At 37.0% G+C, this 24482-nt stretch overlaps 1 pseudogene; it reads right to left on the bottom strand.

Annotated features, from left to right (window-relative positions):
- Nucleotides 1-22100: 22100 nt before the first annotated feature.
- LOC100980202 (monocarboxylate transporter 14-like) lies at nucleotides 22101-24281 on the bottom strand (annotated as a pseudogene).
- Between the last annotated feature and the right edge of the window lie 201 nt (nucleotides 24282-24482).

The raw sequence follows: 24482 nt of genomic DNA, 5'->3' as shown, positions 1-24482 counted from the left end.
ATCTAGCAGAGTTCAAGTCTGTGCTCTCCAAAGGAACATGAGAAGTAATTTAAAAGATATTTCAGAGTGAATGTCAAAGGGAGAAGTATTAGTAAGATAATAATAAAGGTTAGTACTTTATAACTCAATGTTTCTTTACTTATTGAATTTATTTCTCTCCTGTTTTTTCCAAAACAAAGCAAGTCTCTGAAACGTCTTTAGTCATAAAATGAAAGATAAACATTATTTGAATTTTAAAAGACAAAGAAGACTTTGAGTGATATCTAAGATAGGATTTTCAGCTCAGTACATTTGCTTATTTGTTTATTTTATGAACTTTAGGTAAACAGTTAATAAAAGAAATGCTTCTGGGATTTTAAAGGTACCATGCAATAAAGAGCAATAACATCAGAAAGCAAATGAAAGGTAAATGTTAGTGGAATAAAGTTTCATGGGAATATAAAGGAAAGAGATTATTTCTAGTTGGGAAAATCCAGAAAGCATGCAGGAGGGGGTTGTCTATTTCCTCTTTCATTGTTCAGTAATATTTTGTTGTGAAAAGATAAGTGAAGGGTAAGAAAAATGAAAGAAAGTCAAAGGATAAATACAGGGAAATATAGTTAATGAAATAAAACTTTTACTTCCAAAGTTTTGCAGTGTTGGGTCAGTTAATCTATGGCAAGAGTCAAAATCTGAACTCTAGACTAACAAAGGCAATGCGTTAGGCCATATAACTGAAAAGTCCAGAAGGATGCTGATTTCAAGTATAACTAGATTCAGGTGTTCAAATGATGTCGATAGGCACTCTCTGTCTTAGCTTGACGGCTGTGCTTTCTTCTGTGTAGTTTTATATTCAGAGAAGTTCCTTGCACAGTGGCTGCTGGTTTTTCTAAGCCACACAGAGCCAGGGAATACAGTGAAAAGAGGACCTGGAGCTGACTTCTTGGGTCTGTTTGGTAAAGCTTGGATTTTTGCTTGTCCCTAAGCTAATTATTCTGGCCAAAGAAACATGTTTCTTTAACCGTACCTGCATTATGTGCAAACCTTTAGTGCCTGCGAGTGGGTTAGCCCTTAGGTAACCAGGTAGACTGAGAATAGAGAGAGGCGAGTAACCATGAAAAGCAAGGGCGATGTCACTAGCAGAAGAATGACTGTATGCTGAGGAAGCAAGTACACCAAATACTCTATTACCAAGAGGAAACGCCAGGTCATGAGGAAAGAGTGGCAGACCAAGCAGCCCTGACCATCTCCCTGATCTCTGCCATCATCTTGCTGGCACTGCATTGTTCTTTCTCTAGCACTCTGGTTCAAGTATTCTTTCAAAAAAGCAAACAAACCTTTGCTGGGTCTCTTTAGTCCAGATGAGGTAGATGGGATCTTTAAGACACTGAAGAACAGAAGGAAATAGATGCAAAGGAGAGTAAGTATTGGTATTACAAAATAAAGATTTATTTTAAAAAATATAGCTTAGGGGGAAAGATTAATTGCCAGCAACATTTCCTGCTTCCTTCTTTCCAGATAATGCCTGTATGTTTAGCCCAATTCCTTCAGCTCTCCAATAGTGTCCATGCACTTCAAAGGAAACTGAATGCTTCCTCAGCTCCAAGAGAACTGATATAAATGTCCTCACCACAGGGCATGAGACCTCATTCAGAAAAATAAGATCTGAGGAAAAGGTTTCCTGAGGTTTTCTGGAGACAAGTTTCCCCCCTCTTTAGAATGAGCCTTTTGAAGAAATACTGTTTCTGTTTAGGTGGCATTGTATAGCCATTCAATTTGTTACTGTTACTTAGCTACCAGAAAGAAAACCTTCTCCTTCTCCTCCTCCCCTACTCCTTTTTCTTCTCTTATTCTTTTTCTCTTTACTGAGCAACAAAAAGGACAACTAACCAATGGGAAAGGGATTTCTAAAAAATACTAGCTTTTGGAGCAAAGAGATATGTTTGTCTAGCTTTAATGCTATCTCAAAAAGTAGCAATGTTAAACAATGTGTACAAAGAAACTCATCGACTGTGCTGATTTCCTACATTATCAGGTTACTTGGTTCATACCCGGAGCTCAGTTAATGTGATCTGATCTGATCGTTTTATGACCAATTAGATGTGGGCCATTCGTTCACAAAGATCTTCAAATGCCACTGGTTAAAACATTTATCGTGGACACATTGACTTCTGCATGTTTTTGTCCCTTCAATTAGATTAATTGCCCAATTATACAAGCTTAAATAAAAAACAATTGTCGACCTTTTTATAATACTTTAAACACCGACATTCTTTAGAGCTATAGCTTTAAAGGTAGAATATTTATCTTCTCTTGGCTTTTCTTTTGTTAGAGTCACTGTTGGCAGCAAAATGTCATTTCTGCGTCCGTTTGCATGTTCAGAGCTTGAGTGATGTCACAGAAAGCAGAGTGGAACAGAATGTGAAAGGTCAGGTCAAAATTGATCTTGCTTTATAATGATGAAGGGCCAGGACATCTTGGAATGCTTGTTTGCTCATCCCACTCAGATGACACTGGCTGTGATATGTGTTTTCACACTAGTTAAAAATTTGTCAAAAACTTGATGAGAATAAGTAAGATCTAGCAACACTGACACTTGGAAAGAAAATTCTCCACTATACTATGGATCATTCTTTGCATTCATGAAAATAACACAATATGAAAGCCATTTATGTCTATGTCAAAACATACATGGGGCACTTATTAAACTCATTGGATGCTTACTACAGAGAGTGTAGTTTTTAATAATGAGTCAAAATAAGACCAATTAGACTAACTTTTGTATCCTTCATATTTGGGACTTGCTTTCTTTCCCAAAACATAAACCATTTTTGTACATGAAGTCATTCAAATATTGGAACTATAAATAGGCTTTAAATAAAATATGTTTTAATGTTGTTATAACTCTTTTTTTTTTTTTTTACCCTTGTTAGGTTTTTTGTTTGTTAGTTTATTTGGTTGTTCATGTTTTAGTTCTCAGGTTAAAGCCTTGGAAAAGCTTATATAGAAAGCTCTTTATAAATATAAAATTTTTTGTTACTTGGATTCGGAGGCCTGAAGGAAACCACTAGATTCTCCCCAGGGGAGAAAAGGTTTCTATTATCCAATAAATATAGAAAAAATAAAGCATGGCAAAACAGATCTGCCTAACTTCAGCACTTTTTGGAGACTCTACTAAGCTAATGTGCATGAGGAATCTGAGAGGGTGGATCTAACATGCAGCATTTTCCTAGCTGTTTTGACCACCAAATCTTTTGGTAATGACCATCTTATGGAGCACTGTTCCTTAGAGCACATTGTGAGAAAAGCCCATTTTAAGTCCTTTCAGAAGTGGGGAGAGCAGGAATTATGGATGACTTGTTTCCTCTCGTTGAGACATTTGGAGTCTATGGTAAATTGATAAATTCTGTGGCTCCATTTATCTATTCCATTTTTTTGTTTACTGCCAGCTCGAAGTTCCCTCTATAATATTTCATTATCAAAATGTCACATTCTAATAGCTTAGGCAATTTAGAAAAACTCTTGTAAAACCATACTCATTTTTAAAAGTTCAAAGTAACCAAAAATCTTTTAAAGAGAAAGATGTAAGCTTTTTAAAAAGACCTACATATGTTAGTAACAACATACTTTAATTGTTTGCAATGTATTTTAAATCTTGAAGGTGGTATCTGTCATAATATCATGGTCTCTAAAATGTGTTTGGAAGAATTTTATAATGAATTATGCAAAAAGCAGAAGTGACAACACTTAAATTTCTATTTTCAATAACAACATGTGCAGAGACAGTGAAGTGACATTTTAAAACCTCTAATAATTTTTGAAATAGTCAGAAAAAGATTCTGCATTTTCACACTGAAACTCAGAAAGAATATTTACCAAATAATTTTTAGAGCTAGATTTTTTATTAAAGAGAATCTCCCCATGAATAATTCTAGCATCTTTGCAAATACAGACATTGCTACCAGATAGTTGTACTTTCTGGGAATTTTACTGTACATTTCATTTATTCCTGTATTCATGTGTACACACATGTGTATATGAATAAAAACCTATTAGAGTGATTTTTTTATCTTTCATATATAGTCATTTTGTTCAATTCATTTACCATAATTTCTTCTTCCTCCTGTTATCTGAAAATATCTGAACTACAGAATAGGTACTTCCAATCTTCTTGTGGCTTTACCACTATGTTGGAAAAAAATTTTTTTGAAGGTGTTGGGCAGTGTTTTAATTTCCACTTAAAACACCTAAGATTTAAAAAGCAATCGATGTCATAAATGTTGTTTACACAGGAATAAATTAAGTATCCCTCTTCCAGTAGGTTTTTAAAGTACTGCCTTAATAAAGCAATGCCTACATTTTTACCCTACTCTACTCTTACCCTTCCTTTCAGCTTTATTGTGGTATAATTGACAAATCAAAAGTCTATACATTTAACATATACAATGTAATGTTTTGATACACATATGTATTGATAAATAATTACTACAATTAAGCTAATTAACAAATTCATTACCTCACAGAGTTACAGGGTTTTTTTTAAAGTGTAGTGAGAACATTTAAGCTTTATTTTGTTAGCAAATTTCAAGTATAAAATACATTATTATTAGCTATAATCACCATGCTCTATATTAGGTGTCCAGAAATTATTCATCTTAAAACTGAAAGCTTATACCACTTGACCAATATCTTCCCATTTCCCCCACCCCCAGTCCCTGGCAACTATCATTCTACTGTTTTCTATGAGTTTGACTTTTTACAATTGTACATATAAGTGAGATCATGCAATATTTATCTTTGTGTGCCTAATTTCGCTTAGTATAATGTACTCCACGTTCATCCATGTTGTCACAAACGGCAGGTATTCCTAGTTCTTTAAGACTGCAAAATATTCCATTGTATGTATACACAACACATTTTCTTTATCCATTCATCAGTTGGTGGGCAGTAAGGTTGTTTCTATATCTTGGCTATAGTGAATCATGCTGCAAGGAATGTGGGAGTGTAGATATCTCTTCAACATACCAATTTTACTTCCTTTGCTATATACTCAGAAGTGGGATTTCTGGATCATATGGTTGTTCTATTTTAACTTTTTGAGGAACCTCCATACTGTTATCCATAATGACTGTACTAATTTACATTCACAGAAATAGTGCACAAGGGTTCCCTTTTCTCCATATCCTTGCTACCATTTGCTGTCTTTTGACTCTTTGATAATAGCCATCCTAACATGTGTGAGGTGATAACTCACTGTGGCTTTGATTTGCATTTCCTTGATTTAGTGATGGCGAGAACCTTTTCATTTACCTGTCGGTCATTTGTTTGCCTTCTTTGAAAAAAATTGTCTATTTAGGTTCTTTACCCATGTTTAAATTGAGTTATTGGCTTGTTTGGTATAGATTTATGAGAGTTCCTTATCGATCTTGGATATTAAAGTAAATATCCCTTTATCAGATACATAGTTTGCAAATGTTTTCTACTATTCTATAGATTGCTTTTCCATTTTGATTGTCTCCTTTGATGAGCAGAATGATTTTCTGCATCTACTGAGAAGATCATTTAAAAAATTCATTCTGTTAATGTGGTGTATTATTGTTTGACTTACATATATTGAAAATCTTTGCATCTCAGGGGTAAATCCCACTTGGTCATAGTTACAATTCTTTCTTTCTTTCTTTCTTTCTTTCTTTCTTTCTTTCTTTCTTTCTTTCTTTCTTTCTTCCTTTCTTCTTTCTTTCTTTCTTTCTTTCTTTCTTTCTTTCTTTCTTTCTTTCTTTCTCTCTCTCTCTTTCTTTTTTTAGATGGAATCTCACTCTGTCACCTAGGCTGGAGTACAGTGGTGTGATCTCGGCTCACTGCAGCTTTTGCCTCTCGGGTTCAAGAGATTCTCCTACCTCAGCCTCCCTAGTAGCTGGGATTACAGGCACCCACCACCATACTCAGCTAATTTTCATATTTTTAGTAGAGATGGGGTTTCACCATGTTGGCCAGGCTGGTCTTGAACTGCTGGCCTCAGGTGATCCACCCCCCTTGGCCTCCCAAAATGCTAGGAGTAGAGGCATGAGCCACTGTGCCTAGCTGTAGTATACAATACTTTTAATGCACTGTTAAATTCAGTTTGCTAGTGTTTTGTTGAGAATTTTAATCAGGGATATTGGCCTGTAGTTTTCTTTTCTGTTAGTGTTCTTCTCAGTCTTTAATATCAAGATATTGCTGGCCTTATAAAATTAGTTTGAAAGCATTCTTTCTTCTTCAATTTTTTTTTTGTAACACTTGGAGAGGATAGTTATTAGTGCTTCTTTAAATGTTTGGTAAAATATACCAGTAAAGACATCTGGTCCTGGGCTTTTCTTTGCTGGGAGATTTTTAATTACTAATTCAATACCCTTACTTGTCATTGATCCATTCAAGATTTTTCCATTTCTTCATGACACAGCCTTTGTAGGTTCTATGTGTACAGAGATGTATCCATTTTGGAAGCTGATGCTAATCCTGAAAGTCAAAATCCCTAACATCTTAATCCTGAATGTTGAAATCCCAAAAGATCAAAATCCCAAACACATAATCTGGAAAACATAAATTAACATTTTTTAAAGACATATTTGTTTATATTTTTCAAAGGGGATTGAGAAACACATAAAAACATGATGGAACCCTTCATAGGACAATTTATATAATAAGATAGGCAACAACATACATATTTTTGCAAGCATAAACACTTAGGTATACTAATGACAGTCACACAGGTACAATAGCTATGAGAAGATGAACTATATTCACAAGTTAAAAGGTCAACAAGTGATGTATATAAACATATATCACTATGGTTGGTAATTGTGTGCACCCAGCATTATAATTGGTCACCTGAAACACCATGATGGACCACTTAAGTCTTTGACAAGATTGATTAGAAACCACAGTGGGTCACCACTACATATGTAGTCACCCAAGGGGCAAAGCTCTCAAGAAATTTTATTTTTCACAAATGCAGATGGACAAAAAGGACATCTCTTCACTTATGAGGAAGTTTTAGTGTTTTTACATTGAGAACCAAGAAAGCTGATGGTGTGACTCTTAGTCCAAGGCTTCTTTTTTCTTCTGTGACTAGATAATTTTAAATGAGCTGTCTTTGAGTTCACAGGTCTTTTCTTCTGCTTGATCAAGTCTGCTGTTGATTCTCCTTATTGCAATTTTCATTTCATTCATTGTATTCTCCAACTCAAGAATTTTTTATTTGTTCTTTTATATGTCTATCTCTTTGTTGAACTTCTCATTTTGTTTTCCTGATATTGTTGAGTTTGTCTTTATTCTCTTGCAGCTTGCTGAGTTTCCTTAAAATAATTATTTTAAAATCTTTGTCAGGCAATTCATAGATCTCTAATTCTTGGGGCTCAGTTATTGAAGGTTTATTAATTTCCTTTGTAGTTGTCATGTTTGCCTGATTCTTCATGATCTGTGTAGCCTGGCATTGATGTCAATGCATTTGAAGAAACAAGCATCTCCTTCTGTCTTTACAGACTGTTTTCAGCAGGTAAAAACCTTCTCCTGCTGGGTCTCCAGACTGATGGGACTATGTCCAATATTGCATTTAAGTGGGGCTGGAACTGGGCCATGTGGCTGTTACCAGTTCCGCAGTTGAATACACAGTTGGCAGGCATATTACGGGGGTGTGAGCAGATGTGGATCCTGCCAAATCCCCAGGTGGAGAGGACTGCCTCTGGGACCACAGTTGAGCAGGACTGGAACCAGGTTGTGGTACTCTTCTGGGTCTGTAATTGAGTCTACAGATAGCAGGATAACAAGAGTGTGGGTGCATGTGGCTCCATAGAGACCCTCAGTAGGCTTTTACAGGATCCCTGAGCAGATCCTTGTGTAAGTCCCTGGGAACAATGGAGTGCCTTAAGGACTTTGTTAGAGTGGGGTTTGAGCTTGGTTACAGAGCCACTTTAGAATCTGCAGTAGGGTCCATAGTGAGTGGGCTTGTTACCACGGGAACAGAGAGCATAGTTCCTCCTAGATCCATGTGCAGATCGGATGGCTTCAGAAATGCAGCAAAATAGGGTTGAAACTGAGTCCACAGGGGGCTGGGGCTGCCCTTGGTCTGCAGCTGGGGCCACATTTAGTGAAACTACCACTGGGTCATAAGCCTGCCTTCTCATAGCATCTCTGCTCAGTCTCGGGCTTCATCAGGGTTTTACCACCTCCTAAATGGATCCTAAAGCTCCCACAAAGGCATTTTTGTCTTTTGATGACTTCTAGATTGTTCCTTGTGGTGGAGGGAAGGTAAGTTGGGGATTCTGTCATCTTGCTCCCTACTCTCTAAAATGTTTAAATAAATATAAATTATATTTTTTAAATGCTCAAGTCCGTTGATGGCATATGAAAGACAAAACAAAACAAAAAACAAAAATGCTTGCCCTTATCCTCAACATCTCAGTCTTTGGTGAGTCCTTCCCAGAGTTCACAACAGCTTACCTGTCCAGTCTGCCAACCAGCTGCATTGTGTGCATCTGATATGTCACTCTTTTCTGCCCTGCATTTCCTGGGATTTCACTGTTAACATCTCTTCCTGACCACAGACAGCTTTATCAGTTGGAATGCAGTATCAACCATTGTTTAGTTTCTGGGATTACTGTAATGTCTGCTGTTCATGTAATCATAATTTTAGCAGGAGTGAAAGGAAAAGTCACAGCATCTCTTTCTCTAGATGACCATTTCAACTTCTAGATTCAGGCCTTATTTCCTTCTCTTTTTATTTCTTTCCTTTCCTACCGTTCATGCCCACCATTGCATAGCTGTTTCTGTTCTCTGGTTCTTCAAAGGTATCATGGGATACTGGAAAGAGTAGTCTTGGGATCAAGTAAATCTCAGTTTGAATCTGAGTTACAACTCTTACTAGTTATTTGGTCTTAGTGATTAACTTATTCTCAAGCTCACATGACCAAGACAGACCATATTCTGAGCTATAAAATGCATCTTAACAAATTTAAAACATTAGAAACCATTCAATATCTGTCTGCAGAAAACAATGGAAATAAAATAAAAATCAATAACAGAAAGGAAGCTGGAAAATCCCCAAACACCTGGAGATTAAACAATGCAGTTCTAAATAATATATGGGTCAAAGAAAAAATCTCAAAAAAATTTAAAAATAATTTGAATTAAATGAAAATATAACATCAAAATTTGTGGGATGGAGTGAAAGTAAAAGAAAATTTATAGCATTGAATACATATATTAGAAAAAAAGAAAGATCTAAAATCAATGAAGTGTCTACTTTAGAAAACTAGAAAAAGAAGAGCAAATTAAATCCAATGTAAGTTGAAGAAAAGAAATAATAAAAATTAAGACAGAAATCAATAAAATACTTAGGCATAAATCTAATAAGATGTGCTATATCTATTTGAGGAAAATTACAAAACTCTGATGAACAAAATCAAAGAAGTAAATGAATAGAGAGATATTCCATGTTTGTAGACAAGAAAACTCAACATTGTCAAGATGTCAGTTCTTCCCAGTTTGATCCATAGAGTCAATGCAGTCCCAATCAAAATCTCAGCAAATCATTTTGTATACATCAACAAACTGATTCTCAAACTTATATGGAGGGGCATAGGACCCAAACTAGCCAAATTAATATTGAAGGAGAAGAACAAAGTTAGAACACTGCTACTGCCTGACTTCAAGACTTACTGTTAATCTACATAACCAAGACAGTGTGGTATTGGTGAAAAAACAGAAAAATAGATCAATGGAACTGAACAGAAAGTTAAGAGACAGACCCACATAAATATAGTCAACTGATCTTTGCCAAAGCCATAAAGGCAATACAATGGCAAAGAGAGTCTTTTAAATAAATGGTGATGAAACAACTGGGCATCCATATGCAAAAATAATGAATCTAGATGTAGATTCAGATTTAATTTGAACCAGATCTTATATCCTTCACAAAAATTAGATTATAATGGCTCATAGTTCTATATGTAAAATGCAAAATTATATAATTACTGGAAGATAACATGGGCAAAAATCTAGGTGACCTTGAGTATGATATTTTAGATACAACTCCAAAGGTACCCATACATGAAAGAAATAATTGATAAGCTGGAATTCACTAAAACTAAAAACATCTGTTCTGAGAAAGACATTTTCCAAAAATAACCTAATAACAGACTATTATCCAAAATATATTTAAAAATTCTTAAAACTCAACAATAGGAAAATGAATAACTTAATTAACAAGTGAAAAAAAGGAACTGAACAGACACCTAACCAAAGAAGATATGCAAATGGAAAACAAGCACTTGAAAAGATGATCCACATCATATGTTATTTTTGATTTGGAAACTAAAACAGCAATGAGATACTAATTCACAGCTATTCAAATGGCTAAAATTGAAAGCACTGACAATACCAAACATTGGTGAGGATGTGAAGCAACAGGAACTATCATTAATTTCAGATGGGAATGTACAATGGTACAGGTACTTTGGAAGACAATTTGGCAGTTTCTTACAAAACTAAACATAGTCTTACCATACCATTTAGCAACTGTTCTCCTTTGTATTTACCTGAATTTGTTAAAAACATATGCCCACTCAAAAACATGCACATGAATGTTTATAGCAGCTTTATTCATAATTGCCGAAACTTGGAAGCAATCAAGATGTCCTTCAGTAGGTGAATGGATAAACTGTGGCATATCTATACAATGGAATATTATTCAGTGATAAAAAAGATATGAACTATCAAGTCATGAAAAGTCATGGAGGAAACTCAAATGGATATTGTGAAGTGAAAGAAGACAATTGGAAAAGGCTACGTACCATATGATTTCAACTATATGACACCTGAAAAAGGTGAAAGTATGGAAACAGTAAGAGGACCAGTAGTTACCAGGAGTTAGTAGGGAAGGAAGGATGAAGAGGCATATTACTATGGAATTTTTAGGGTCATGAAATGATATGTATTGGTGGATACATATCATTATACATTTGTCAAAACTAATAGAATGTACACCACCAAAATTGAATGCAAATTATGGACTTTGAATGATAATGTTGTGTCAATATAAGTTCATGGATTGTAATAAATGTACCACTTGGGTGTAAGAGTTTGATAATGGGGGGGAGAGGATTGTGCATAGGTGGGTGCAGGAAGGATATGGGAAATCTCAATACCTCCCACTCAATTTTGCTGTGAATCTAAAACTGCTCTAAAAATAAAGTCTCTTTAAAAAAATTAACTTAGATTCAATTTATTTAACTGAAGAAAAATAAAAAGAATACCAGTGTAATAAAATTGTTGGGAGTATTAAATGAGATAAATGTCTGTGAAAACTCTGGCATATAATTGGCATTCAATAAATATCAAGGTTCCTCGGGAAATTCTCTATCTTCTGAGCCATTGTACAAACTCCAAGTCCCTTTCTGGAATCATTTCCTAATCCAAGTAAAAGCAACAGGGGCAAAACTACCTGCTGGTTATTGCATTTTGACCCTTCAATGAAATAAAATAATTAGGAATTAGTTTACTTAGCAACTGATTGTTGTGCAACCTATGTGCATTTTACTGCACTAAGGATACTGTAAAGAAATTTAAGAAACAGCATCTACTTTAGAAGAAACATTAAATCTATTTGGGAAGATCAGAAATGAAATGGCAAAGTATCAATTCATAGTTACATATAATTAATTATAAAAATGAGTGCTATAATAAGTCCTGTGGGATTTGTTGTTAAACTGCATGTCTTAGCATACGAATGTTTGGAGAAGGCCTTTTGGAATTAGTTGATCACCTACAAAAGATACTCGTGGTAAATGGTCCCATAAGACTATCTGCCTTTCCTGTTTCAAGCTTGATGTTTTGAAGTATTTCATGTTTGATAGTCTAAATATTGCCTTCAATTTCTCTTTTAACAAAATCAAATGCTTGCTTCTTAAAAGTAAGATAGGTTTAAATTCTATGAGAAAAATGGTCACCACTTATTGATAAAAGAAACATATTTAAATATTATTTAAGTTATAAAAAAGACAAGAACCTATTTTAAGTAGACACAAAACATTTTTCTGACATAATTTTTCAGAATAACTATTTTGAAATAAGTCATTTACAATCAATAATGATTTAGAAATTATCATGTTTTGATGCTATAATTAAAATTCCTTTTTGATGTATTAATTAATTCATCCACTCAATAAATACTACTAAGTGCCTTTCATACTAGAGATGACTCCTGTCCTCCTGGAACTATGGTTAATGAAGGAGGCAGGCATTTTAATACAAATATATATTAAATAAGTAATTACCTATTTTAATAACAGATAATGGAGGACAAAAATGGGTATTGTCAGGGGAGAGGTGTTGTGGAAATCACAAAAAAGGGGACCACATTTAGATTTGGGAGGGAGTTAGGAAAAGACTCTCAGGAGAAGTATCTGATAAACTGGAGCTTAAAGAATGAGCAGGACTTAGCTGGTGAAGAGTAGGGAGAAAGAATTCCAAGCATTGGGATTAGCATGTGCCAAAACTCTAATGTTAGGTAGAGCTCAGTACAATGGTTGAAGACAGTTAAAAAGGCCATATGACTAAAAAGAAAGAGCAAGTGGGGAGCGGCGTAAAATGAGAGTGAGGAGGGTTTAGGAGGACAAGACAAAAGGTTTGGGTTTTATTCTAAGTAAAAGAGGGAGCCATTAAAAGTGTAAAGTTGCCTTTATAGACTGGTTTTTATGTAATAGCATATTTACATAATAAATATAACAGTACTTAATATAATAAATATAACAGTAGTTCTTAGCAAGTACTAATAATAAATATAATAAATTATGTAATATAATATGTAATATATTATATAATATGTAATATATTATATATGTAATATAATGTAATATATGTAATATATAATGTAATATAATGTATATATAATATATAATATGTAATATAATATGTAATACATAATATATTATATTACATAATAAATACACTTACATAATAAATATAACAGTAGTTCTTAGCAAGTACTAAGTGGTGACTCATTTTGATATCATTGGCAACATGAAAATGAATTAAATATGAAATTTCAACCCTAAGATAATTGCTATTCTTGAGTCTCCTATTCTATACATTAACATGACAGATTATGACCTAGTTAAATTTTTACTTAAAATATCAGCTTTTAGAGATTCTGATATCCTGAAACCTCAATGCCATAATGATGCCAGGTTTATTCAGTGAATCAGGAGATTGATTTCTTTAAATAGTAATACCACTTAAAATACTTTGGGGATAGTTTCTTAGAATTCAAAAACTTGAACACTGTCATTATCAACAACGTGTATTCATTAAACACACACTGTGATCAGTACCTGAGCTACAAATGGATATAAGAAAGAGCCCCAGAAGAGCTTAGAATCTGAAGATTCTAATTAAAATTGCACACAAAAAGAGCAGGGCAGATTCACACACTGTAGAAATTCAGACAGGGAGTTACCAACAAGAATAGAAGTAGTCTGAAATTCTCTTCTAGGGACAGTTAAGCTTGAACTTAGAATTGAAAAGAGAGCGGCCCTTTGAGATAACACACTCTGAATGTTTGTAAATGTATACAATGTTATTTCACCATAAGATATTAAAATGTTGTTGACAAAAGCATTTTTGGAGGAAAAAAAAGGATCATTCCTATACTTCTCTTCAGTGAGAAAATCCACAATTCGGGAAATTCACCCAGAGCTGGTTAATTAACTGAAAAGAAATTCCACACTTTAATTAGAAGGAGCAATTATGAGAAGGTCTGTTTTGGATGTAATGTTATCATTAATGAAGGTAAAATCTTCCAAAATATGACTTTATTAATAAAGCGAACATTGATGACAATACCTCATCAAATCTTGGTGCTCTGTTACAGCTGTAGAATCAATCAGTAGCTTTAATTTGGCATCAGTTCTAAACAATGATTGTTAAATTCAATAGAGGTTTTCTGTTAATCTCCTATCTAGTAAACGAATACATTTATGTTGCACCAAAATTTTAATTTTAATTTTAATGTACATTTTCAGTTTCTGCCATATAAAGAAGTACAACTTTACTTTCATTTTTTCAAGATTACTTAAGTTTCAAAGGAAGACTCCTTATCTAGGATATGGTGACCAAAGTGACATTCCCTTTATTCATTCTATATAGGATTTTCTCAGACAAATTTGGGGAGAAAGTATTGTCTAATGAAGAAAGTAGAAGATGGATTATGTGGAATATTTGATTAGCTATAAGAAACAGACTTAAAGTGTGTACAAGAGCCAACTTATTTTCCTTTATTTATTTATAATTAAAAAATTATTGTGGGTACATAGTTTTTAATCACATCATGGAAAAATGGAGTATCCATCCTCTCAAGCACTTATTCTTTCTGTTACAATCTAATTATATTCTTTTAGTTAGTTTTTAATACACAATTAAATTATTACTGACTATAGTCACCCTGTTGTGCTTTCAAATACCAGGTCTTATTCATTGTTTCTAACTATTTTTTGTACCCATTAACCATCCCTACCTTCCCCTCAATTCCCCTCCACCCTTCCCAGCCTCTGATAACCATCTTTCTGTTCTGTATTTCATGAGTTCAATTGTTTTGATATTTAGATCCCATAGATAAGTGAAAAAATCTGATGTTTGTCTTTCTGTGTTTTTTTTTCACTTAACGTAATGACCCCAATTGTATCCATTTTTAAGATCGTTACACTTTATTTTTTTTAGAGTTGTTTTAGGTTTACAGAAAAATTGAACAAAAAGTAGTGTTTCCATACAGTCTGTCACCACCCACCTAGTTTCACCTGTTGTTAACACTTTGCATTAGTTTGGCACATTCGTTACATTTGATGAGCCAATATTTTTACATTATTATCAACTAAAGGGTGTAGTAGTTTAGAGTTCATTCTATAATAACATGTATCCACCATTACAGTATCATATAGAATAGTTTCACTGCCCTAAACATTCTCTGTGCTCCACTTATTCATCATTTCTTCCTTTCCTTCAAGCCCCTAGCAACCACTGATCTTTTACTGTCTCCATGGCTTTGCCTTTTGCAGAATGCCTTATAGTTGAAATCATACAGTACTTCCACTTTTAGCCTAACTCCATTTCTCTTTCACTTAAGAAAGCATATAGGTTCACAGTAAGTCAGGGAGTTTTTATTATCAGAATATCTTGGACCTGCCCCAATTTAAAGATAAAAAGGTAAATCAGAATCACTTGAACACGAGAGGTGGGGGTTGCAGTGAGCCGAGATTGCGCCACTGCACTCCAGTCTGGATGTAAGAGTGAGACTCCATCTAAAAAAAAAAAAAACAAAAAACAAAAAACAAAAAACAAAAAAGGCAAATCCTTTATAAATTTGAAAAGTCTATTATTAAAGTCACATTACTAAGGGCAGTGTGGCATAATGATGAAATTCAAGGTCCCTGGAGGCAGACTGCCCATGTTTGAATCCCAGTTTCTCTACATAATCTGGATAACAGGTAAGCTACTGAACACCAGCATGTTGGATAGATTCTGTTTACTGCTCCAGATCATCTTGCCATGGTTCTTCACAATACTCTGTGCTTCTGAGACAGACCTGATGACCTATATCAATGGGCTCATTTGTCCTCCAGCTTGTGGCTAAGATACTAGGATGAAATTACAGGGTGGAAGGAGAGTGAGATGTAGGCTTTTACCCCTTTGATTTCTTCTCACCATTCTATTGGTTGGCAATACCCAAGTTCCTCAGCCAAAGGCTGTCTCACCAGGCAGCCTTCTCCTTCACCTGTGGTTCCCAAAGTTCCTGCTCCTGTCTCTTGCCTCTTCAGACCCAGAGTTGTAAAGACTCCCAGCGCTGATAGTCCTTGGGTGCTTTACCATCCATTTAGTGTCAACTTTAACCTTTCTTATGTTTTAATAAGCAGTTCCTTTATTAAACTTCATGCATAAAGGAACCACTATCTGGAACTGAAAAACTTTGGGTTTGGGCAGAGATTGCTAGATCTTTAATAAAATTAGTTTTCTCCTCTTCCTGGGCAAACAGTGAATCTTTATTTCCTGGCGTCTTTTCAATTAAATATGGCCAAATACCTGAAAGTTAGGTAAAATGTGAGCAAAATTGATGAGTGAGCTTTGCCACTTGAAACACTCAACCACATGTTCCACCGTGGTCTTTTCTCTTCATGGCTAACTGAGATGGCAGCTACAAACACAGTCTTGCTCCTGAAGATAGCAGAGGGGTCAACAGCCTGACCCTGTGACAACTGTGTGGAGAGATCATCCCACCAACCGGAACACTTGAGTTGGGCCGTTATATGAGCAACAAATAAACTTCTACTGTATTTGAGCTAATATACACTTTTATGAAAATTTATTATAGCAGCTCATATGGCTTTACCTTATATGGTGGTTAATTACATTATCACCACCACCAAAAATATATTGAGATGTTGTAAAAAGGTACAAAGCCAAAATAAATCAATGTACTTGAAAACTATATATTATTTGACCTGATGCTTTCCAAAATGTCACTTAAGGGCACAATATGATTATGCATATTATGACTGAACATGACAATGGTAAACACGACTATATTTTTGTTTGTCTTTCTATTTGGGTCTTATATCAAATTTTAAATAATATCTATCATGGTGATTTGATTAGTTGTATTTTTGTTTTACCACTTGACATAAAAATTTCTCATATTCATACATATCATTTTAAAACATGCATAATATTTTATTTGATTGATACACTACAAATTTCTTAACATTCATTTGTATACAGTCAGGTGTTCTAGTTTTTCTTTTTTTTACAAAATAAATATAGGGACATAATTAATACCTTCTGTGTGTGTTTTCCTTAATAAATCTTAAATACAAATCACTAGGTCCATTTTGCAAACATTTTTATGACTTGATATAAGTTTTCAAAATTAATTTATTATAAAGGTTATTCCAAATGACTACACAAGAATAAGTGAGTTGTTAGGCCAGGTTCACAGTCACTTCTCCAACATTAGGACTTGGCATTTCCAAACGAGTAAGATACATTGATCTTGTGGTAATGACCATGAGAATGAGGTCACATCTTCTATATATTCACAGGAATCATAATTCGTCTAGCTAAGTGTCTGCGGTATTAAAGTGCTCAAGAAACACTTGCTGAATGAATGCATGCATTAATGCCTAATGAATATATTGGACCACGTGTCCTAGTGTTGATATCTTAATACATTAAATGGTTTGGAGTATTTTTTAAATTGTTCATCACAAGGAATAGGTGAGTCATCATATGAGGACCCTGGCCAAGCCCAAGGGGCTGGATCTCCAGGAATCACTTCTAGGGCTATTTATTTCATTTGAGGCAACCCAGCACAGGAAGAAACACAAAAGGGCCTCTGAGAAAACTCCTTTAAAAAGAACCAAGAGTCAAGCTGGAAGGCCAGCAACAAGCATCAAGTTCAAAGGTGGGAGTGGTTGCCTTGGTCATCTGTGGGATTGGCCTCTTGGCACTATTTAGGGGTACAGCCTCTTGCCATTTACATGGTTCCATGGAAGCTGGTATGTGTTTCTATGACTCTGACCTCACCCCAATACCAAGGCATAGTTGATTTGTTTATGGTGGAAACATGAGTCACGAGACAAGTGAGTCCTTTTCAAGGGAATTGGGACAAAATAGAACGTGAGATACATTTCTTTGTTGGAATTTGTAGTTTTAAGAGTAAGGCCTAGAGCCTGAGGATGTGAAAATATTCTGCCAAGGATAATATTACATAAGGGGATTTTTTTTTAAAAAAGTATGTTTAGTGTTTGCTTCTTGTAAGGGTCCAAATTAATCCCCAAGTTATTCATTTAGGGAAGGATGTAAAAGTTTCATAATACTAAAAGATGTCAATCAGAAGTGTTTTCTAACACCATCCCTTTATGTTCTTCTCAACTAAAACTATGTAATAATTTGAATCTTCCTTCACAGGTTTCTTTTTGTTGTTGTTATTGTTGTTTTTTTTTTCTTTTGAGACGGAGTCTCGCTCTGTCACCCAGGCTGGAGTGCAGTGGTGCAATCTCGGCTCACTGCAAGCTCCGCCTCCTGGGTTCACACTATTCTCCTGCCTCAGCCTCCCAAGTGGCAGGGACTACAGGCACCCGCCACCACGCCGGGCTAATTTTTGATTTTTTTTCTTTTTTAGTAGAGATGGGTTTTCACCCTGTTAGCCAGGATGGTCTCGATCTCCTGACCTCGTGATCCACCTGCCTTGGCCTTCCAACGTGCTGGGATTACAGGCATGAGCCACTGCACCCAGCCCTCCTCACAGGTTTCTTGGGATTCTGCTTGGTGAGCTTATTCTCCTTAAACTGTTTTAGAGATTTAATCAGAATTCAATTAAAATGTCCTTACATCAACCCCTGTTTCAGAAGGTGAGTGGTAGGCAAAAAAGATCTTTTACCATTCAATTTTATGGATATGTTCCCAACACAGTATCTCCCACTTGAGATCAACTATCTCTTTCTTTCATACTCAAGGTGATTAATAGGGATATTAGCTCTGGTGAATTGTGTTTTTTTTTTTTAACTGTAAACATTTAATTTCTTCTTGTGTGTGTGTTTTTTGTTTACCTTATATTAAGTTCAGGGGTACAAGTGCAGGTTTGTTACATAGGTAAACTTGTGTCGTGGGGGTTTGTTGTACAGATTATTTCGTCACCCAGGTATTAAGCCTAGTACCCAGTAGTTCTTTTTCCTGATCTGCTCCCTCCTGCCACCCTCCACCCTCTGATATGCCCCAGTGTATATTTGTTCCCCATGAGTTCTCATCATTTAGCTCCCACTTGTAAGTGAGAAGATGCAGTATCTGGTTTTCTGTTCCTGCATTAGTTTGCAAAGGATAATGGCCTCCATCTCCATCCATGTCCTCACTGGTGACTCCATAAGGCCCTGGTCCACTAGGCTTCTTCTTGGTAGTCCTCCGCGTAAGGGCACTATTCTTTCTGCTCTTTGGCTGTCAAACTTGTCATAACTTGCTTTAGCCAATGGAATGTGAGCTTATGTGATGTATGCCATGTCTGAACAGAAAAGTTATGAACAATTGTGAGATTCAGTCATTGTTCCCTTCCCTCTGCTATGAGAATGGCATACTCCCACTATGGGCTTCTCCTTTAGCCTGGAACTTACTACAGAGAAGACACAGAGAGCAGAGACAGTGGACCTTCAGGCAACATTTAATATGAACAAGAAATAAACCTTGTTATGGTAAGTTACTGACATTTTGGGGCTGTTTGTTACTCTAGCATAACCTAGAGAAAATTGACCCTACAACAGCCAATGACTATTTTTCCCTTCTTACTTGAGGCAGTGATACAGGATCTTCTATTCTTTAGTAGAGAGAAGACAAAATAGCTACATGTGAAAATTCTCAAGATACCATGCAAGATAGAAAGACTACAGAATATCTTGTGCTTTTGTCTCATTTCCTTGCTATAAGTTATATAAATTCTTTCCTAGGGAAAACTTGGATTCAGCCTTGCTGCATCATACCCTTTTAATGACAGCTTACCAATTCCATATGTTCAAAAAATAAGACAAAGTCATGTGACAAATAGTTCAAATCTCTCTCAGTCTTATTAGGCAGGAATGACCAAGAGACCAAGCATATTCTACATCTTAATTTCTTCTTGTTGACTGTGAACAGACGGGAGCTATGCTATTTAAGGAATAGTAGATTTTGGCATTTGGCCATTATCCAAAGCAAACTGAAAGAAGGGGCAGTATTCATCTGGCTCAGTAACAGAAGACAACTAAAAATAGGCACCCAGCCCAAACCCAGCCAGGCTGTGAGTTGCTAGGCAAGAATGCTTTTTCCACAGCAGTCTAGGGTCCTCCATTCACAAGTTTTCCATTGGCTATAAATTTGTCTAAGATATTCATTTCACTGCTGTGTTTGATTAACATCCACCTCTATGACCTCTCCATTTTATATTAATTTGAGGTGCAAATTAAGATGACTTACAAACTGAAGCCAGTCTGGTTTCTATCAACCTATTGAGACTAAGTGTTATACTCTCAACTTTCAGAAGTTTCTGCCAAATGCTACTATTAATATTTCATTATGAAAAGCAACCTTTTCCTCTAGCTACAAAAGTTACACTATGACCTTAAAGGTGTGGTCCTCTGATATTAACATTAGATGCATTAATTGAGTTGCCATTTATTATTGAGCAATTGCTAGAATTGCTGTCTTTTTCTACAGACAGAGGAGTAGTTGAATATACAATATTAGTCTCTTAGAGCAAGGCCATATTTCTCTGTCTGTGCTGCAGTGACCATGATTTGAGACTCCCAGCCAGAGGCATAAAACAACTCACTGAGAACTAGTGTATATATAAGCATAGTGTTGGTAAATGGGACAGGCTATGGGAAGAACAAAAATGAACTAGAACTCCTGAAGCTCACAAGTGGCTGTTATACCATTCTCAGCAGACCTCACTTCTTTATACGTATTTGAAATGCTGTTGATAAAATTATACCTTAAAATGAAATAAACAGGCTGAATACAGTGGCTTATGCCTGTAATCCTGGCACTTTGGGAAACCGAGGCAGGAGTATTGCTTGAGTCCAGGAGTCTGAGACTAGTCTGGGCAACATATTGAGACCCCATCTCTATTTTAATAAATTAAACATAATTTAAATGATATGAACAAACTACAAAAACATGATACAACATGGAAGAAACACACAAAATTAATATTGAACAAAAGAGACCAGATACAAAAGAATACCGGGTGTATAATAGCATTTATAAAGTTCAAAACCACATAAAAGTAATCTGTACTGTTAGAAGTCTGATTTTCTTTGCAGAGGAAGGAGACACTAGAAATTGGGATGAACATGAGGAGGCCTTCAGGGTTAATAGTCATATTTTATTTCTTGACCCAAGTGGTAGTTACACAGATGTGTTCCATCCATGATGCTTCCTCAAAGTGTATACTTAGAATTTTTGCACTTTTCTGCAGACATGTTATGCTTTAATAAAAAAGGGGAAAAATCATACTCCATAACTAAAGGCACAATCTTGGGTGGCAAAGTATTATTAGCTATGTAGCTATTATTGGTTCTTCTTTATATATGAATTGTGAACTGTATATCATGATTTATTTTGAAACACTGCTTTGTAATTCTGTAAGTCCATTAAACCATGTTTTATTCTTTCGTTAGCTCTTTCTAAGCAATTAACAGCCTCTGTCTCTTGAACATGGGCAAAGTCTGACCTACAATTAAATGTGAACTGACTCAGACGTTTCAAATCACACTAAGGCAATGCTCATTGATTTCCATAACCTCACTGTCCCTGAAGCTAAGCCGACTCATTCTTATGTGTTCCAGTCATTGAGAACATTTATGTCAATTTCACCTAGTTCTTTATTTCATGGAATTTTTAAAGATTAGACGGCTTCAGTGAAAACCAGGTAAATTTCATATCCCAAGATGATTTAGCTCCATGTAGATTTCTTTTCTTTTCCTTTTATTATTATTATTATTGTTATTATTATTATTATTATTATTATTATTTTGAAACAGAGTCTTGCTCTGTCGCCCAGACTGGAGTGCAATGGTGCTGTCTGGGCTCACTGCAACCTCTGCCTACTGAGTTCAAGCAATTCTCCTGCCTCAGCCTCCCGAGTAGCTGGGACCACAGGTGCGTGCCACCAAGCCTGGCTAATTTTTTGTATTTTTAGTAGAGAAAGGGTTTCACCATGTTAGCCAGAATGGTCTTGATCTCCTGATCTCATGATCCGGCTGTCTCGGCCTCCCAAAGTGCTGGGATTACAAGCGTGAGCCACAGCGCCCCGCCCCATGTAGATTTCTTAACACAGTTCGGTTTTTTTGCTAGATACACTTCAGGATCTTATTCTTTTTTTGGAAACCTCCTTCTTTATCTTGGACTTTTTAACATAACACACCATATCTATATGCACTATGAACTCTTAAAACCTCAGAAAGTTTACCTGCAAAAGGTGGTCCCAACAACGCAGAGATGCCATTAGCACAGATGATGATGCCGTAGGCATTGGCCAAATGTTCAATGTCAACCAAGTCTTCAGTCACTATGGGCATTAGGGAGAAATAACCGCTGGAAAACCCTGTCAGTGTGCAGATGACCACCAGGCCAGTGTACATATGCATCAATGGCAGAATTAAAAATACTGAGGAGGCCAGGTGTGGTGGCTCACACCTGTAATCCCAGCACTTTGGGAGGCTGAGGCAGGCGGATCAGGAGGTCAGGAGATCAAGACCATTCTGGCTAACACAGTGAAACCCCATCTCTGCTAAAAATACAAAAACAAAATTAGCCTGGAGTGGTGGGGGCCACCTGCAGTCCCAGCTACTCGGGAGGCTGAGGCAGGAGCATGGCGTGAACCCAGGAGGTGGAGCTTGCAGTGAGCCGAGATCGTGCCACTGCACCCCAGCCTGGGCAACAGAGCGAGACTCCGTCTCAAAAAAACCAAAACCAAAACCAAAAACAAAAACAACAAAACAAAAATACTGAGGACAAGAACGAAGCTGGCCAACAGGAAGACATTCCAAACACTGATGCAAGGTAAGTCAGCTATGACGCCCAGGATCACTTTTCCAAAAATGTGAACTATTGCTATAATTGAAGTCAGAGGGAAAACGTCCGTTTGCTCCAATAAGTTATACAAATTGACGATTTCTGGGAGATGAATAAAGGAGATGACAAAGCTGCTGTATGCAAATAAAGCCCAGAAAACAAAGGCTACAAACATTCGATTTGTAAATAGGCTGTCCCAAAATAGCCTGAGTACCAGTACTCGAAGCCCTTCTTGACTCTCATAATGAGCCAGCTGACCGTCTTCAGAACCGGAGAGCGTACATGATCTGGCCTGATCGGGGCACTCCTGGGCTTGCAGGTCACAGAGGGTCTCCTCGTTCCCAGACCCGCCATCCTTCTCTTCTATTCTTCCCTGCTGTCCATTTGACATTACAGACTCTGTGGAGTGCGCGGGCAGGACGCGCAGATCTTTCTCTTCTGGGTCATTTGGGTTTTTCCCAGGAGGGAGGGGCCTCATGAGGGTCCCCAAAACAAACAGGTTTAAGGAAACGGCGCCTTAGATCAACATGGCATTCCTCCAGCCACACTCTGCGCACAAGTACTTCAGTAGCACAGTCATTAGGAACATACCGAATTCGGTCCCCTTAGTGCTGAGGCCCTGGGCGAGGGCGCGTCTCTTCGGAAATACCTGCTCACCCACGATGCCGCTGACAGATAGGCCATCCCGCTGCCCAGGCCAGCTGCCGCTCCAAAAGTAATGAAGAGAAAATGCACGTTTGCAGCGTAGGCACTCAACACCCAGCCCAGGGAGTTGACGAGCCCTCCAATGATCACAGTCTGGAGGCACCCACAGGTGTTAATGAACGAGCCGATGAAAGGGCGGCCCGAGGCCCGCTGGGTTGCGCCTTACTCGGCTCCGCGTCCAGATCCTCGAACTTGCTGCTCTGCCTGGAGCCCCCTGAGCTGCTAGGTGTAGAGATATCTTGCAATGTCGCCTATCATCCTGGAGATGCGGGTGCCTGCGTCTCAGCTCTCCACTGGGCTCAGTGCGCTGGGTACCGGGCTCCCGCGCTCTTCTGACGCTCGCTGCCAGGCCAGGTGAGAGTTTGGTGGAGCTGAAAGCTCGACGCCTCAGTCCAGGTGACTTTAAAAAGGGAGCTTTTGGAGGCGCCCAAACCTAACCTGGGCTTCCTTCCAATCGGATCAATTTCCAATCTTCATGCTCGTTCATTCCTATACCGGCTATTTCTGGTTTGGCAGGGGGAAAAAATGCAGTCACCTCACATGCACACTCTTGTGGTGGCCAGTTGAAGTTTATAGCTTTGGCTGAGGTTCCCCTAAGGCACTGCACATTTATCACTGGAGGAAAGGTCCTGAAACTGAATCCAGAATGCAGGTGAGACTAGCAGTAACCTCAATTTCTCTGAGATGGGAGAGAAGGGATGAAACAGACCCTCACTGCAATATTTTTGGCCAAAGAGGACTTAATGTGACTCATTGTCCCTTATTTTTTCTCTGTCGCTCGTTTAGAGTGAGGGGTTTCACTGTGTTGCCAGGCTGGTCTTGAATACTTGGGCTCAAGCGATCCTCTGGCCTTGGCCTTCCAAAGTGCTGGGATCACAAGCTGAGCCACCTTGCCAGCTCAGTCCCTCATTCTTGGTCCCACTCTGGGTTCCACCTCTCCCTGCTCTTTCTGCATGTCCATTACCTACCTTCATGGGCACCAGGCACAACTTTCATCTCAGTGTCTCCCTACCTCATTCCCAGCAGGGAACACAACACAATGCTTTACCTTGGACAATTTTCTGTATTATTGAAGTGAATGCATGAGTCGATGAAGCCTGTGCTGTTTTACCCCTCCTGAAGGTTTTGTAGCAGTTCTCTACTGCTGTTGTAGTAAATTACCACAGTAATAGCAG

Source organism: Pan paniscus, chromosome 7, assembly GCF_029289425.2.
Source record: "Pan paniscus chromosome 7, NHGRI_mPanPan1-v2.0_pri, whole genome shotgun sequence".
Classification (NCBI taxonomy): domain Eukaryota; kingdom Metazoa; phylum Chordata; class Mammalia; order Primates; family Hominidae; genus Pan; species Pan paniscus.
The sequence above is the reverse complement of the archived record's forward strand: the minus strand, read 5'-3'. Positions and strand labels throughout refer to the sequence as shown.